This window comes from Cydia pomonella, chromosome 28 (genome assembly GCF_033807575.1).
Source record: "Cydia pomonella isolate Wapato2018A chromosome 28, ilCydPomo1, whole genome shotgun sequence".
NCBI lineage: Eukaryota > Metazoa > Arthropoda > Insecta > Lepidoptera > Tortricidae > Cydia > Cydia pomonella.
The window spans coordinates 9,721,510-9,739,966 of NC_084730.1; the positions used below are offsets into that span (position 1 = coordinate 9,721,510).

Here is an 18,457-nt window from a genome sequence, read left to right on the forward strand (position 1 = left end):
AGGGCATTCTCAAAAATGCAGGAATATTCTCCGATGTTTCTGGAAACATACACGAAAATTTTAAGCAAAATTCCATTCAGAAAACGGTTTCCATTAACTAAATCTTAACAAATCACTTTGATTTTGATGTCGATCGCTTCAGCATAATATATTCTAGGTTTATAGGTTTCCCTTTTTTGAAAAAAAAAATTGCATTTTTTGGAAAAAAAGGGAAACCTATAAAGCTGGTTTTTCATTGTGGCAATAACATACTAAAAAGTTTTTGGCAAAAATATCATTTTTGGTACCTACAAGCTTTTATCGCTGACTGTATGTATGTATGTATGTATGTATGTATATACTTTATTGTACATAGAAATAAAAACACGAAAAACACAGTTACAGAGTAAATTAAATACAACAAAGGCGAACTTATCCCTGTATGGGATCTCTTCCAGTCAACCTTTGAGGAAATGAGTAAAACAGAAGTAACGGTGAATGAATGATAAACACAAACAAAAGTGTACAATCACTGAAATTAATGAAATGCACGTTTTGAATACACTGTACTGTACTTTTCTTTCCACTCGCAACTAATACTCGTCGAGACAATTCTAAAAACCTCAAACTCAATTAGGTTGCGTTATTTTATCACAGATTTCCAATGGCTACCTCCTCCGTCTCCATCATCAGATCAGCTCGATGGTACATAATATTGCATTGTCACCCAACTTACATATGCAAATTTTCAGCTTCATCGGAAATCGAAGTGGGTGGAAGTGGGTTAAGATTTGATTACAGACCGACAGACAGACAACGGGACAGGTGAAATTAAAAAAAAGCTTGTAAAAAAAATCATGGAGAATGAAAATCATTTAGAGGAGGATTTTTTTTCTTTTTGTAGGGTTTTGTACGTGGTATACTTCCCTCTTAATAGCTATATCTGAGGCTGACATTGACATGGTAAAATCTTTAAAGATTTACTAAAATTCATAAGTCTGTCAGTTGCATTGTTGAAACACGGCGCGCATCAAATCGTGCGCGGGCGCTGCCGAAACGTAAATATTTACGTGAACATGACCGAGACATTGAACTGACGGCCAGCGGGTTCCGTCGTTAATTCATATTGTTTCGATTTTACGTAACGTAAGTGTTTATGTACGTAATATATGGCTGTTAAATCATCTGATATGTATGAATAATTGTTCCTGAGTCATCGCTGTTTTCTATTTATTTAAGTATTTATAAATATTTAATATTATATTTATCGTTGTCTATGTGTCACATGTGTTGTGGGTTTGTGGCAATTTGATTTTTATGTACAGATACAGATTCAAATAAAAGGAAAAAAAACACTAACAAAAACAATTTTTGGCGAAATTTACCTAAACTCATATAAATTTTTTTTTACAGTACATATGGTGCTACGTTACCGCTTTAGTGCGAAAATTAGCATATTACGTTACTGTGTCGAACATTTAAAGGGCCATATGTACTGTAAAACGTTGTACGATACATGTGCGAATAGGTAATTCGCAACTCGTGTCGATTTAAAACACTCCCTTCGGGCGTGTTTTAATATATCGCCACTCGTTTCGAATTTCCTATTATTCGCACTTGTATCGTAATGTACTATTTCCTTCTTTTGGCTTCAGAATGAATGATTAAAATCTTACGTGTTTCTCGTGATACACCGGTCGAATCATAATAATTCCAACGTAATTTAATTTCGACTTTTGGCGTGTAATATGTAATGATAATTAATAAATGAGTATGCGTATGAATAGGTAATTAAAATATTGGAAAATGGAAAGAACGGAGACAAATTTACGGTATAACTGTTCCGGCAGAAAAAAGTTGACCCACTATCCGTTTGGCTCGTTTTATAAATAGGTTTAAACTGAAGGAACCCTAAAACAATACCCGGAAGAGCGTGTTTACAATATTGAGGTGTCTGTCGGCGACGAGTACACAAACTACGATCATGTGCTTCCTCCACACTCGTGGGATCATACAGACGAAGATTCATTCATTCATTGATTATACTTATGCATGTGTTAGATTATTATTTATAAATTGTAGGTATTATGTATGAAACTGACCTGTTTCTCTGACAATATTCATTATTTAAACACTTGACTCAATATCACGCGAAGTTTACACAATTTGTGATTTATGTGGGTACGATACGAAACCACGGTTGATTAGAGAAACATGGATAGTGATAACTTTGAGACAGTAGTTAACCTACTAATAAGATTTGTTAACTATTTTAAAGTGATTATATTATGTATTAATATTACTTATTAGTAATTATGTATAACGGAGTTTATTGAAAAGATGTTGTGATCATTTTATTCTGCATTATTCGATAAATGAGAAGATACGTTTGTGACGTCACTTCTCGAACGACAAATGGCATGATTAACCAGTTGCGAGTGGCTGGTTAGCAGTGGATATAAAAGGGCCCGACCCCATTTATTTGGATCATTCTCATTGTGATTCTTCGTTGCGCTGCAGCACTGAGTTAATCGTCGCCACAGGAATATTGAAAGTTAAGTAAATACTATGTTGATCATTATTTTAATGTTTTTGTACTTACTTGATTAATTTGATGAATTAATTATTAAATAATATATTGGTGAATTATAAAGTATTAGTGATCGTATTTATTATAGTTGTTGACGATAAGGTGAATAAATAAGACTATTAACTTTAATGAAAAGGTTTTATTTTCAATTATATTTGTTAATTATTTTATTTATCATACTAGAAACCCAAATAGCATCTAGTGATTGATTTAGCAGTTTCAAATCATTCTGAATCTAGGTAAATAAATAACTTGATGACCAGTTATGCCAGATTTATACAGTTAACTTAGTGTTGTCAAGCAGTATTGTGAATTTAAGGTAATATTGACTATTAATTCTGTTTCAATTGCTTGTTTACATAACAGCAGGGTTTGCTTTTATCTGCTCGGACATCCATTTTAATTTAATATTCTAACATCAGAAGTGGGATAGTATTCAGCCTTACTTTAAAAAATGCTTATGTGATTTCAGAGAGATTTGGAAGCTGTGCAAGGCCTTCTGAAAGCGATCAAGGATGCTGTCTCCGGTGCTCTCGGAAAAGACGTGGACATTGCTTTGCCTACTTTTGACCCTGCTACAAGCGACAGTGGAGCAGAGTCCTGGTACACCTATAATGATGTAAATGTTAAAATTTAATTTTTTTATAGTAGTGTTACCTCAACATCCGAATCGCCTATATATTAAAAATAGTTTGCTGTACTATAAAACTGCACATAATGCGAAATGAATTGTCAGATTGGCCGAACGGTTTTTAGAGAGTTTAACAAACGGTAAATACCACCGTCCGAAAATCTACAGGATATACACCTTTTCATTATGGATTTTTTAATTATACAGAATTTTGAAAGATAAATTGATAAACTGTATACTTAATCTTTTAGTTCTGACACTTGGAGACTTTTACACCTCTAAATAATTTGAGTTTTTTTTTTGTAATTTTTTTAAATATTATTATTATACTTTTTTTTGTAATTCGACGTTTTCATTTTGACGTGTAAAAGTGCCCTGGTGGCCTATTTACTGAATAAATGTTGAAGGTGCCATTGCCTAATAATGTTATGTCGGTAAATATACCTTTTATGATAGATTGGATATAATATAATTAAAAAGAAAACGCTGGTACGCCACATACTTGATACCGATTGGTCTCACTGGCAGCGTGTGAATGTGATCGGTATGTCTAGGTATGGTTTGGCATTTTTGATGCACTATTTCGGTATCCGCTGGTCGGTCATTTACTTGGTGTCAATTGTCTCACTAGCAGCGGGTGAATGTAATTGGCATGCCGAGGTATTTGGCAATACCCACGTTTTTGATACACTTAATTGAGTATCCGCTGGTCGGTCATATACTTGGTGTCAATTGTTCTCACTAGCAGCGGGTGAATGTAATTGGCATGTCTAGGTATTTGGCAATACCCACATATATTCGCTGGTCGATTTTAATTAGACTAACATGTATATTCAAGCAGATCATGATATTGATTATACGAAATGTGTAAAATAGGATTATTATATATATAATTGAATTAAGCTTTATTTAATGAATGTAGTGATTGTCTAATTATGCTTTTGGTACTTCGGGAACGAAGTACACGTCAGTATGGCCGTGTTAGATTATTATTTATAAATTGTAGGTATTATGTATGAAACTGACCTGTTTCTCTGACAATATTCATTATTTAAACACTTGACTCAATATCACGCGAAGTTTACACAATTTGTGATTTATGTGGGTACGATACGAAACCACGGTTGATTAGAGAAACATGGATAGTGATAACTTTGAGACAGTAGTTAACCTACTAATAAGATTTGTTAACTATTTTAAAGTGATTATATTATGTATTAATATTACTTATTAGTAATTATGTATAACGGAGTTTATTGAAAAGATGTTGTGATCATTTTATTCTGCATTATTCGATAAATGAGAAGATACGTTTGTGACGTCACTTCTCGAACGACAAATGGCATGATTAACCAGTTGCGAGTGGCTGGTTAGCAGTGGATATAAAAGGGCCCGACCCCATTTATTTGGATCATTCTCATTGTGATTCTTCGTTGCGCTGCAGCACTGAGTTAATCGTCGCCACAGGAATATTGAAAGTTAAGTAAATACTATGTTGATCATTATTTTAATGTTTTTGTACTTACTTGATTAATTTGATGAATTAATTATTAAATAATATATTGGTGAATTATAAAGTATTAGTGATCGTATTTATTATAGTTGTTGACGATAAGGTGAATAAATAAGACTATTAACTTTAATGAAAAGGTTTTATTTTCAATTATATTTGTTAATTATTTTATTTATCATACTAGAAACCCAAATAGCATCTAGTGATTGATTTAGCAGTTTCAAATCATTCTGAATCTAGGTAAATAAATAACTTGATGACCAGTTATGCCAGATTTATACAGTTAACTTAGTGTTGTCAAGCAGTATTGTGAATTTAAGGTAATATTGACTATTAATTCTGTTTCAATTGCTTGTTTACATAACAGCAGGGTTTGCTTTTATCTGCTCGGACATCCATTTTAATTTAATATTCTAACACATGTGTCGAGTCTAAGTGTAAGGTCTGAGTGGACGCTCGAGTTAGGCGTGGTCCTCAATTTAATTTGTTAAAACATGACCCGTCACGTTTAGCCCATTATACGGTACTAGTCATTATAACCATGACTAATTCGTCATTCGGAAGGTTATTAGGTCATTGTTAATATTTAATGTCATTTCGATGTCTAAATTTGTCATCGCATAAAAATAACGATCATTCAAAAGTCAGTACAGGTACAGCCACAGGGTCGCCCGTATCCCTAGCGAGGGCCCTGAGGCCATACATGACAATATATATAAAAAAAGTTATATATCTACTAAGGCAGCCGTCTTACCGACGACAGTGAAAGAGAGTTGTGTTTTAGAAAAGTTTAATGTTAAGTGTTTAATGAAAAGTTAAATAAAATTATGTAATACATACAGCCAGCTACACTGATTCATTCACTGCAAATGTAACTTTGTAATCCTATACCTTAATATGGGATTACAAAGTTATTTATCAAGTTGGTGTATCAAAATATTTGAGTTTTTCCTTGATTTATACACTAAACACTAAATGTATTCTAAATTTAAAGCGTCTATGTCTGCTAGAAGTGCCTTAGAGTTTTGATGGCCTGTCAGTGAGTGAGTGACAAAATTAAGAAACTTTGACTAGTTATAATTCTTAAACTACTGATTTAAATTGAATGAAATTTGACATATACTGTGGTTATACGATGCCTGCTTGGTTACTGAAAATTCAGGCTTCTAGTTCTATCCGCAACGTAGTTATAGGGGGGTGGAAACTGAACTGCTTCGAGAAAAGGATGGTATGTGATTTTTTGCTCGACTTGGTGTACCCCAGAAATTGTACGTAATATTTTGTTGAGTTACAAAAATACTTACGTTTTTGTAAATCAGAGGATTTCTTACGACATAGAATGAAATTGCGTTTATATTGTACAGAATAGGGAACTCTATCTCTCCACCAAATTTTATCGAAATGTAAAAAAAAGAATCATTCGACAGCGAAATAAAAATCGGCCCACATATTTAATTGATAGTTGCGTTCTGTGGGGCTAAGATGGTCGGCTCTTTATCGTTTGTCACCATACCTGTCACGTTCTAACATGTATGTAAGTGCGAAAGTGATGCATGACATGACAGGTGATAAAAATGCGACCATGATACCTCTGCTGCTCTAGCCGTCGGTATGACATATGCCTAGGTAATTATATTAATTATACTTGTACTTAACAATAGTTGAATCATGATTATTCATGATTCATCCTAGAGCATAAGTGATTGTGTGACCTATGTGATGATGTGACTTATGTTGACCACAATTGTTGTTCCACTGAATCATTTCCTTTGTTGATAAGTACCACCTTGGTGGTAAACTGGCATACAATACTGCTTAGGTTTTCCATAGACAATGTGTTATTAATTTTTTATTATTTATAAATGTTATTTTTTTTAATTTCTGCGCTGTTTTGTATGTTTATTTTACAAGCTTTTATTTAACTTGCCCTGTTAGTATGTATGGGACAAATCTTGCAAGTTAAATTTGGCCCGCTTCCCGGTTTCCGATGAAGCTGAAAATTTGCATACATATGTAAGTCGGGTGACAATGCAATATTATAGTACCATCATTCTGATCTGATGATGGAAACAGGAGGTAGCCCTATGAACTCTGTGATAAAACAACGCAACCTAATTGTGTTTTTGGTTTTTAGAATTGTCTCTAGTTGCCTGTGGAAAAAAAAATACAGTTAGCGATAAAAGCCAAACCAAAAATGAAATTTTGGCAAAATCTTATTTTAAATCTTTTTGGCACTAAAGAACATCTTATCGTTCAAGTCAAACTTCAATTTTTTTCAAATGTTTGCCGATCTTTTCTTATACTACGTCGGTGGCAAACAAGCATACGGCCTGCCTGATATGGTAAGCAGTAGCTTATGGACGCCTGCAACACCAGAGATATTATATGCGCGTTGCCGACCCTTTAAAAACCTGTACACTCCTTTTTTGAAGAACCCCATACTGTAGACCCTCGGGAAAACCGGCAGGGAGCTCATTCCACAGCCGGAGCGTCCGCGGGACGAAATTCCTCTTGAACCGCACAGTACGCGACCAGTTAGGTTCTAGGGTGTGAGGATGAACACGCTGCCGCCGGCGAGCGGTGCGGTGATAGAAAGTGGCCGTTGGCATCATATCAGACAATTCTATACTCGTACCTGTATACTATTGTATGTCTATTGCTATTACTACAATACCTAGGCTAATCAAGTAATCACTACATAGCGTCATGCATGAATCAGTCTGAGTCAGCTTGGTCTAGGTAATACCAATACAGAACGACCTAAACGTCGTGAATCTTATGGCAAATGCTTTAGGGTCCATTTATGGTCAACGAAGTTGCATAATCGCTGCAGGTGCATTGTGTGTATTGTGATGCAATGCTCAATGTATGACGGGTTAGGTTTATGGAGATTTTAAGGTTTTTGAATGGAAATGTTGACTGTAATTAAAATAATAATGAATAAATATAGTTACTTAAAATATTGTAATGGTTATAACAGAAAGGAACCTAGAAATAGTTATGTGTTTTACAAGGGGGCAAAGTTGTGTTTGTTCCACTCGGGTTCGAGAAGTGGAATCTTGAGCGTTGCGAGGCTTTCAAGGTACGAGTGTTAAACAAACTTTGCCTCCGAGTAAAACACAATATTTTTACAAATTCGAAACATTGATAAAAAAAATAAACAACAAAATATTGCAGAGTTTTTAACTACACAAACAAGAAATTGCCCATTTTTTTAAAGATTGTACTTGAGTCTAGTTTTTCGCGTTTATTCTAAGTGCAACCTCCTCCTTGAAGTCGGTTAAAACACCTTGCGTCAGTCATTGTCAAAAGACTAGTCAATGAACATTCCCTCTTTGCCATCTGTTTTAACGGTCGTATAGCGCACTTGACCAATAGTATACCTTATGTAGTCGGAATAGAGTTCAAGATAGGTCAGTGATGCTCAGGTTTTTAACCAGACATGCTCTGCTGCGTTCAAGGTGTTTATACTAAGGGTGCAAGGACTGCAAGGTTGAAAAAATATGTGTAAGCATTTTGCACTTTAATGCTGAGGTATAAGATTGAAAATTGTATACATGTTGGTATTGTTGGTGGTGACTGTTAGAGTATAAAGTTGTGTTAAATTTAAAATTTAAATTACAATAACAAAAGCAGGTTGCTCTATAGTCTATACAGAGTGTTTATTCTGTCACATGCAATAATTTACGGGCTGAATATATAGGAATATATACTGGACTTCACTCGAGATGTCGACGCCAAGGATTCCGATACCGGGTGTGGCAGTCAGGGGAGTGCTCTCAAAACGAGGTGATACGACAAACTCTAACTTTTTTGCGGTAAACGCGCAAACTTGTGTCTTGGTAGGATTGAAACGGACTAAGTTAAGTCGACCCCATTCAGAGACTTCTTTTAGGGAAGTCTCAATTTCAGACACAAGTTTGTTCCGGCTCTCTGTGACGTTTTCCCGAGAGATATTGGTGCGGCCGGTGTAAGACGCATCACCCGTACTATCATCAGCATAACAATGAATCCCGCTGATTTGCAGCATGTCATTGATATGAAGAAGGAATAGGGTGGGTGATAGCACACAGCCTTGGGGGACACCAGCATTCACAGACATGGAGTCTGAGCATTTACCGTCAACTACGACCTTTATGCTTCTGTCTGCTAGAAAGCTCCTGACCCATACACATAATCTCTCGGGAAGCCCATAAGATGGTAGCTTCGAAAGAAGTGCTTTATGCCAAACGCGATCGAACGCCTTCGCTATATCCAAACTAACAGCCAATGCTTCACCCTTTGTCTCGATCGCCTGTGCCCAACGATGTGTCAGGTAAACTAGAAGATCACCAGCCGAGCGGCCTCTACGGAATCCGTATTGTCGGTCACTAAGCAACTGGTGGTCCTCTAGGTACCGAAGGAGCTGGCAGTTGATAATGGACTCCATTATCTTTGAGAAAAGGGAGGTTATAGCTATTGGCCTGTAAGTTCAGGCAGCCAAAATTTATGAAACAGCCAATTATTTTTCGCGATTACGGGGTTGGTTTCATAGTAATAGTTGCTACTTTACCGCACTAGTGCGATAATTAGCACATTACGTAACTATGTCGAAAATTTAAAAATTTAAATCGGTAGAGCATGAGACTTAATCTCAGGGTCGCGGGTTCGGGCCCCACGTAGGGCGCCATGTGAAACGTGCTTTTTTTATGGGGAAAAAAAATTTGCAAAGCTTCGGATTGTCCGGGAAAAAGGTAAAGCAACGTTAACAGTACTTACTAAGAAGGTAGAAGAGGAAGAGGAAAACCACGAGCAAGTTATACTTATACGCAGAAACTAAAAGGAAAAGCAAATGTCGTGTTTTACAGGGACCTAAAGAACTTGGCCGAGGGCGAAAACTGGCGTCTACTCCACCGACAAGAGCCATGCTCTTAAATGATGATGATGGTGTACTTACTGTAAAACGTTGTAGGCATATGTGCGAATAGGTAATTTGCAACTCGAGTCGATTTGGAACACTTCATTCAGTCGTGTTTTAATATATCGCCACTCGTTAAGAATTTCCTACTTTTCGCACTTGTATCGTATACTACTTAAGTCCCGAAATCCACCAGCGAAAACCTTCCATAGACACAACCCGGCATGGAATGATAGCCAAGCGTGGGAAAAAGAATGGGAATCGCAGCAGCACAATGTAGATAACACCATTTTTGAGTTTACCACACAGGAACGGCCCAAAGGGTTTAATGAAAGCTGACAAATATGGTGTGCATTGAACCGTCTAAGGACTGGTATAGGAAACTGCGCGTACCTCTGGCACAAGTGGGGGTGGAGCGAGTCGGCGGCGTGCGAGTGTGGAGATTCGGAACAGACCATACTATTACATCAAATGGTATTTCAGTGCCCTGTTACCAGATATAATGGACCGGTTGAGAATTTTAAAAACCTGACAAAAAACGCGAGTTTGTATTTGCAAAATTGTACCTTTTGATTTTAAATGTTAATTTAATAAGTGTGTTATTGCCATACGATAAATAAATAACAGGTAAAACAAAGAATCTTTTTCCGACATCGTCTAAAAGAAAACCTTTTTACGAAATGAGCATTATTTTCCAAGTTTTAAACAGATGAGAACTTCCGAACTTATCAAACAGTCATACTTCTTCTTTTCTATTTAACTTTCTTGTTTTTAGCTCAGCTGTTGTAAAACATATTGACGACCGGTTGGCCTAGTGGGTAGTGACCCTGCCTACGAAACTGATGGTCCCGGGTTCAAATCCTGGTAAGGGCATTCATTCGTGTGATGAGCATGGATATTTGTTCCTGAGTTATGGGTGTTTTCTATGTATTTAAGTATTTATAAATATTTATATATTATATATATCGTTGTCTAAGTACCCTCAACACAAGCCTTATTGAGCTTACTGTGGGACTTAGTCAATTTGTGTAATAATGTCCTATAATATTTATTATTTATTATTATTTATTATATTGTGTTCGATATACTCCTCAATTAAGCTCTTCTGATGAAGAATGAAGAACTTCAGGATAGTACTATCGTATTTTTTTATTAACTTAATAACTATATACAGTATCGTTGATGTATTTTTGATAATATATATAATATGTATAGCCGCTTCGGCTGTACACGGTGCAGTCTGATGTCGGTACACGGAGCGGGGAGCCGTGACGTATGTGTGTGACGTCATGTGTCGTCAACCGGTCTTCGTAGGAGTACTTATGTTGCACCAACATATTGTATTTTATTTTTAATACTTACCTGTGTTTTCCTGCATTTGTTATGTAAATGTATAGTATGTATCTGAATATAAAGCAATTACTTAAACCCAGTGGCGTAGCATAGGTCACTCGCACCCGGTGCGGATCCCAAATTTGCCGCCCTCTTATTTTTGTCATCCATTATAAAAAATTTGGGCATGGTGTAAAAAGAGTACTTTTATTAGTTTTATTGAATAATTTATTGAATTGAAAAGTGAAATTAACATTTTTTGACATAGAATAGAAGGTAGAATATCACTTAGAAACATTACAGAGAAAACTTAATAGAATAATCTGAATAATGGAGAAATCAGTATTATTATGTAATAAGTGCAATAGGCTCGCCAGCTGCCGCCCACCAAAGGAGTAAAGGACTCGTTCCGTTCCGGGTATCTAACTTTTTGAGCAGTATAGTTGACACGGAATACCGTTTAAAATTTTTTTTTAAATCTTTTTACTCGCTAACTTTGTGAATATATCCAATGAAACAGTCATCGGTAATCGTTAAATCATTATTTTCTGTAAGCAAAAAATGCTGTCGATTGCCTCCAAGGTGTAATTCGTGTTGCAACAATGTACGCGTAACGCGTATCTTTGATGTTTTTCTACCAGTATCTTTTAGCTCAAAAGGCCGTTTACCAAAATATTATATTAGTATATACTGCCTAGTTTCATACGAGAAGCCGCGAAATCGAAAAATTGGGGCAGCTGCAGCAATTCGCTCATTCGCAAGCTTGTTTTTATATCTTGCTTTTTACTCAAAGTCATGTGAAACGACGGTCTGTCATTGCCGTATTACGGTGAAGTACAAAGAATGCGTAAGGAGACATTTATTTAAAATAACATTGAAACGAAATAAGTTTCCTAAATAATAGTTATTGAGAAACCTTGTGCTTGCATCACCCATGCATAGAACCTGCATAGGTACCCGGATTTGGTAACAAAAAAATGACGAAAAAAACACTGGAAGAAATTAACTTTTTTTTTATATAAAAAAAAAATTAAATTAATTTTTTTTTTTTTTAACTGACACCTCCGCAGTGCCGCCCCCGGCAAAGTGCCGCCCGGTGCGGACCGCACCCTCCGCCCCCCCCATGCTACGCCACTGCTTAAACCCGTTAATTTTTAGGGTTCCTTACCCAAAAGGTCAAACGGGACCCTGTTACTGAGACTCCGCTGTCCGTCCGTCCGTCTGTCACCAGGCTGTATCTCATGAACCGTGATAGTTAGCCAGTTGAAATTTCTACAGATTATGTATTTCTGTTGCCGCTATAACAACAAATACTAAAAACAGAATATAATAAATATTTCTTTCCAATCTCGAGGTTCTCATCGAATCACCGAAGTTAAGCAACGTCGGGCGGGGTCAGTACTTGGATGGGTGACCGTTTATATAGATGGTACGGAACCCTTCCTGTGCGAGTCCGACTCGCACTTGGCCCGTTATTAAGTCATACTGAGTAACTTTGACTAAATCGCGAAAAAGACTTGGCTGTTTCATACATTTTGTTGGTTTTTCAGTAATACCTACATATGGACCCCTCAGCTTATACCTAGGTATCTCGTAATGATCGTCAAATTAAAGTACAAGGCAATCATAATATAAGAATAAAATAACAATTATCATATATTAAAATCAATTCATAATATTAAATGTTATAATGGAATAATATAATGCGGTCAGCAAGAATATACCTTTAAAACTTGACAAGTTATATTATTATGGGCCCACGATGTATAGATTGTATAGTTTCTCTGTAACCATGATAGTAAGGGAAAGCCAGTGACCGTGCGAAGCCAATCTCATTCTTTACCGACGTGAAAAAATGAGGTCATGTTTCATTTTCGTTTGCTCAGTACCTATTCAATACGTAACTGTTATAACTAGTAAGTTTACCATTAATAATATGCGGGAAAATGCTATTAAAGTTACGTAAATAATTGATAACTGTAATTCGTGTACCGTAACGTCTACTTAAGATAAGTATGAAATTCCTATACAAACGGTCCGATTCGAAGATACGGCAAACATTTGCTTAAGATACGATAGCGATAGGTACGAGTATATCGTATCTTTAGCAAATGTTTGCCGTATCTTGACGTATCATTAAAGTTCGAATCAGGCCGTAAATGATGTTTAATGAGCAATGTACAAAAATGTTGAAATCATTTACGTTTTGATTAGGTAAATCATTTCATATCCTTTGTACGGCGGCAACGTAATGGAAGGTAAAATAATGTATAGACATTTTAGTACACTCTTTTTCCTTTATAAGCAAAGAATTACACAGAAATAATATACGCAACAGACAAATAATTTTTAAGAAATTCTTGTATCTACAATTCATCATTTTAACTTTGTAAACAGTGAATCCTTCCTAGGTAACCTTTAAAATCTTTCAAGTTATTAGCGTCCATAGGAAACGTCAGACACGTCATTACCAAATTAAAATGGAGCTGGGCGGGACATGTTGCCAGGCAGAGTGATCTGATGGCAGGTGGGCCGAAATGTCAACGGAATGGTGGCCGCTTTCAGACGAAAGGACTGCCTGGCGTCCGTTGGCTCGTTGGGTGGAAGACATTCGGAAGACTGTGGGTCACTTCTGGATGAGATTGGCTCGGGACCGGGATAAGTGGCGTACTAGAAGAGAGGCCTATGCCCAGCAGTGGGCGATAAAAGCTGATATGATGATGATGATTATGATAGGAAACGGTGTTCTCTTCTATCAAAGGAGCCGTATGCTTGTTTGCCACTGACGTGGTATTAAGAGGAATTCCTAGTTGCGATTTTCCCATACAAACGCTCTCGACTGATTCCTCCCTGGATTTTTAACCTAGAGCAGTGATTTTTTCAAATAAGATCAATATCATCAATATCTGTGCCGCTATGTTTTGCTTTTTTGGATTATTTTATTTTGAAGAAAGATACAGCCCCTCGAAAATCGCAAAAACGGCTCAATTGAATTGGTTGTAAAAAAAGGCACAGTATACAAATATGACAAAAAATATCCAAAAAATCAAAACATAGCGGCATAGATTATTTCTTTCTCTTGCAGTTTCCAAAATTTCATAAAGATTGATTGCGTTTTGGAGGAGGAAACAGTCGAGAGCGAAACCTCGATTTTTGAGTTTTTTGCGTGTGAATTTCAGTCCGGGCTGCAGTTGTCCTTATCGCACGAATTGGAGGCGGAGACAGTTTCTAAATATACGTACACAGAAGGAATAGTGATGGCCATAACATCCTTATTAGGGATTGCAGAACCGGTACTGTTTTAAAGAACCAGGATTTCCCGGTACTTTCGTAACTGGTCTAATTATTTCATTATTTTAAATAAAACGACAGCATTTTGCGATTTGACCACTTTTCGTATTATAATTTAATAATCACAGTCATGTTCTTTTACTACGTATAATGACAATAAACAAGGCAATTTTTTTTAGAAATATACTTAGTATTTTACATTGCTCACACTTGTGCGTCACAAGTAAAAGATAACTACTTTGATGTTTGCCACTAGATGGCAAATTTAATGCCATTACATTGACGAGGGGATTTATATACTTATAAGTATCGCAGTCGTATTGTATAATCCGCCGTATTACATTACGGCTAGCCGATATCAAAATAAGGGCCATTTTGAAATGCGGCGGTTCAACGATTAAGGTATGTTGGGTAAATACCGGATGCGGGTGAAGAACGTAGGACATTAATTTCTCCCTAATTTGGCTTTATTTTTTAATGTTGGCAACATTGTGTAAGACGCCATTTCATTGCGCCTCGACTGCCAGTGTCCCCGCGTTGCTCAGGGAGTCGGGCTTGTGCTATGCGCAATCACAGAGAGCAAGGTAAATTTCGCGAATTTGAATTCGCCCTATAATTTATTTTGCGTATTGTGATGAAACTGTTTGTTTTTGTAATTGTGTTAACAGACCTAGCACTGCTGTAGACCGATATCCGATCGTGACCCATCCAGGTAAAGGTCGAAAAGAAACAATCCGATCTTTACCTATTTAAAACAACAGTGATTGTCAAACTTTAAATTTTCTTCAATTTACCTACTGACCTACTTAATTATCACATTTATTGTTTTCTTGATCAATGATCACACTTTCGTACCATTATTTTTATTCAGTTGTATGTATATGTACACTTACTTACTGACAATGTAATTTTTTTAATTTCCGCAACCCAAAGGTTGCCTGGAAGAGATCGCTTTTTAGCGATAAGACCGCATGTTGTTTACCTGTGCTTATGTTTCTGTTTTCTCTTGTATTGTTTTCTTTTATTGAGGTGTGCAATAAAAAGTATTTATATTGTATAGGGATGATGATACATGTTGAATTTTATTACAAAATCGAGTAAAATAGATAGCAAATGAAAATGAGCAATTTTTCGGATACGAACATACGGATACATACATAGCTAGTTTCGGATACAAAATAGAGATAGGGCTTCGAAATTAGTTTCCTTAAAATGCTTCAAGAGGGCTCTCTTTTCCTATATATTTACTTTACTCTTTACATACGATCCTTACATTTTATATAAAAAAAAAGATTATATATCAACTATATATTATATACATCATTGCAAAATTAAACCAATAAAATCGCAATTTTACTTATTTTCCATACTTCAAGATGGGCTCGCAGTGACCTTGACCTTTTTAAAGAACTATTTAGTCTTTTTGATTTTTAAGTTTGATTCTTATTTTTTTGGCGACCTTCATTAAAAATGATTGGGCACGATTATTTTTTATTTTGATTTTTGTCCCTCCTACTTAAGTACTTAATATATTCCAGTATACGTTATACATTCCTTTCAATAAACAATACATTTACACTTTCACTAAACCTGTACAGTTCACGAGATCTTAAATTGTCAAAACTTCGAAACCTATCTATTATTTTAGTGGTTTTTCTTATTTTATTACTTCGAGTAAACCTTACAATAAGAGGTTTCTTAGCACATTGTTTACTTATCAAATTGCCTTATGAGGTATGACATAGGTATCAAAGTTTGAGATCCACAATTTTACCAATCGTTGTATCAGGGTTAAGATCGGATACAAAAATACGAAAAAAAAACTTTCGTTGACAACTTTTAAGTTTGTAATTATTGGTGGCTGTAATGTAATTTATATACAATGGAGAAGGGCAGACACCGGATCTATTTCTTTATGATACCTTATTCTCTTTCCATTAGAAGCAACTTTTTTTCACCATTCGATGTTCTCCCTTGATGGCAAAACACTCGTTACCCTAACCGTTCTATATTGAAGAATACCAAAATTCAGGCCGAATCTACGGTTATTATTTAACGATTCGCTCCATACTTCAAGAATCTGTCACGTGCTGAGATCTCGAAAAAACATTTTTTCACGAGTTCTCTCAATTGGTCCCAAAATTGTCCGGCATTACCCAGATTGTCATTGTCATCAAGTTTAGCCCCATCGTACTACAAGTTAAATAGATTGTAGTTTAAACATATATTTATACCTACTTACAAAATTTCACAACACACCATGATCACTCCCAACTTACTGATACGGATAGGTACAGTCAAGTGTAAAAATATGGGTGTACACATCTTACTCAAAAATATGTCCCATAGCATCTTAGTCCAGTGTAATAAGAGCGTAGTACCTTATTTATGAGACGATTCTTTCGATACATATTTTTGCACTTGACTGTACGACGACGACCGAAGCAGGGACATCATTCTTTTTGCAGTTTTTACCTATATAGTAATTAATAGATACAGTATAATATAAAAATGAAAAACAATATAATGTGATTGTGATTGTTGTTAACAAAAACAACTTGCGTCGGTCGGGCAGCGCAGGATAAATTCCGTCCGGCTCGCGGGCGATGTCGACGGAACGGCGCGCAATGAGCGAGCGTTCGAGTCTCGCGTCTGTGTGCGCGCACTCACACTTAGATAGCTCCCGCTCCCGCCCACCGCAGCGCGACAGAAACATAGCTTCAAAAATTCGAGATTTGAAAAGTTGCTCAGCTAGGAATTGCTCTTAACAGGCACTTTAGTTGCATCACGCAACCCTTTTAGGTTATAGCTCGTGCTTCGGTTGTAGATGCATATCAAAGTGTGACGAGTTGCATAATAGGCTTTTGAATATGCTCTTCAAGATGTGCAACACTCGCATAATAATGGTCGCGTTCGCGTTATACACCGTGTTTTTATTGAATTCTGTTAACTTCGGGGTATTGGTAAGTACGTTTAAGGAAACTACATGACATAGTTAATTTTCCAAAAAAAAATTTAATATTTTTTTAAACATTTTTTTGTTATAAAAAGTGATTAAATGTTGCACGGGCATTACATTTATCTCAATCAAACAATTGAAAACTGTGACATGTCAATGTCATTTCGAACATCGATCGTCCGAGATAGTACTTACGTTTAGTAGCAAATGTATTAACCCGTACTAAACACTAATCAATATGTGAACGGGCCCTAAGGTACGTGTACACACTCGTAAGAGCTTTATAAGATACAAATAAAATATTGATTACCTCCGAAATGGAGTTAATTAGAACACCGGTGTCTTTGAGAAAGTTACTTAATTTAAGCTCAGGAATGCACCCTTGAAATTAACGCAAATCAAAAAAAAAAGGTGTATAGATGTAGTGTCCGACCGAAGTTTCGGTTTCGACAGGTTTTGCAACATCATATAAATTCAGCCGAAGGTTCGATTAAAAAAATATCGCAAATACACCGAAAATATAAACCTCGACACGAGTTTCGCATCCTCGTAGAGAGCTGTTGACGGTCCGAAATCTGACGACTGATCAGATGAATCTTATATTTATTTGCGTATTTATTTTTGCGGTGGGAGGATGGGAACATTAATTGCATGTAAAGATACGCAAGTAAGTATAACGGGTTAGCACTGATTGACTAGCACGTTATCTTTTCGCGGATTAGTAAAGTAATATTTTTGTTTTAGTTTTTTAATTAAATAAAATTAAACTGTTTATTACATATAAACTACATTGCTTAGCTAAATCTTTTAATTTTAAGATTGTAATACTAAGCTAGTGAATTAATATTACATCTGATTTTTTTTTTTTTTATACTACGTCGGTGGCAAACAAGCATACGGCCCGCCTGATGGTAAGCAGTATCCGTAGCCTATGTACGCCTGCAACTCCAGAGGAGTTACATGCGCGTTGCCGATCCTAACCCCCTCCCCCCTCGTTGAGCTCTGGCAACCTTACTCACCGGCAGGAACACAACACTATGAGTAGGGTCTAGTGTTATTTGGCTGCGATTTTCTGTAAGGTGGAGGTACTTCCCCAGTTGGGCTCTGCTCTAGATCTGGAATGACATCCGCTGTGCTGTGCCCTACCACACAGAGCGAAATGACATTCACAATGCCCATACCTCTCTTGTGGACGTAGTTTAAGGACGTACCCGGGTCCAAAATTTATTTATAATCGAAATTTCGAAACGGGATTTAATTATAAT

At 36.2% G+C, this 18,457-nt stretch overlaps 1 protein-coding gene across 7 annotated transcripts in view; it reads left to right on the top strand.

The window, feature by feature from the left end:
* Positions 1-18,457, top strand: part of LOC133532972 (fasciclin-3) — a 250,109-nt gene that overhangs the window by 64,475 nt on the left and 167,177 nt on the right. The gene's annotated exons all lie outside the window — the stretch shown is intronic.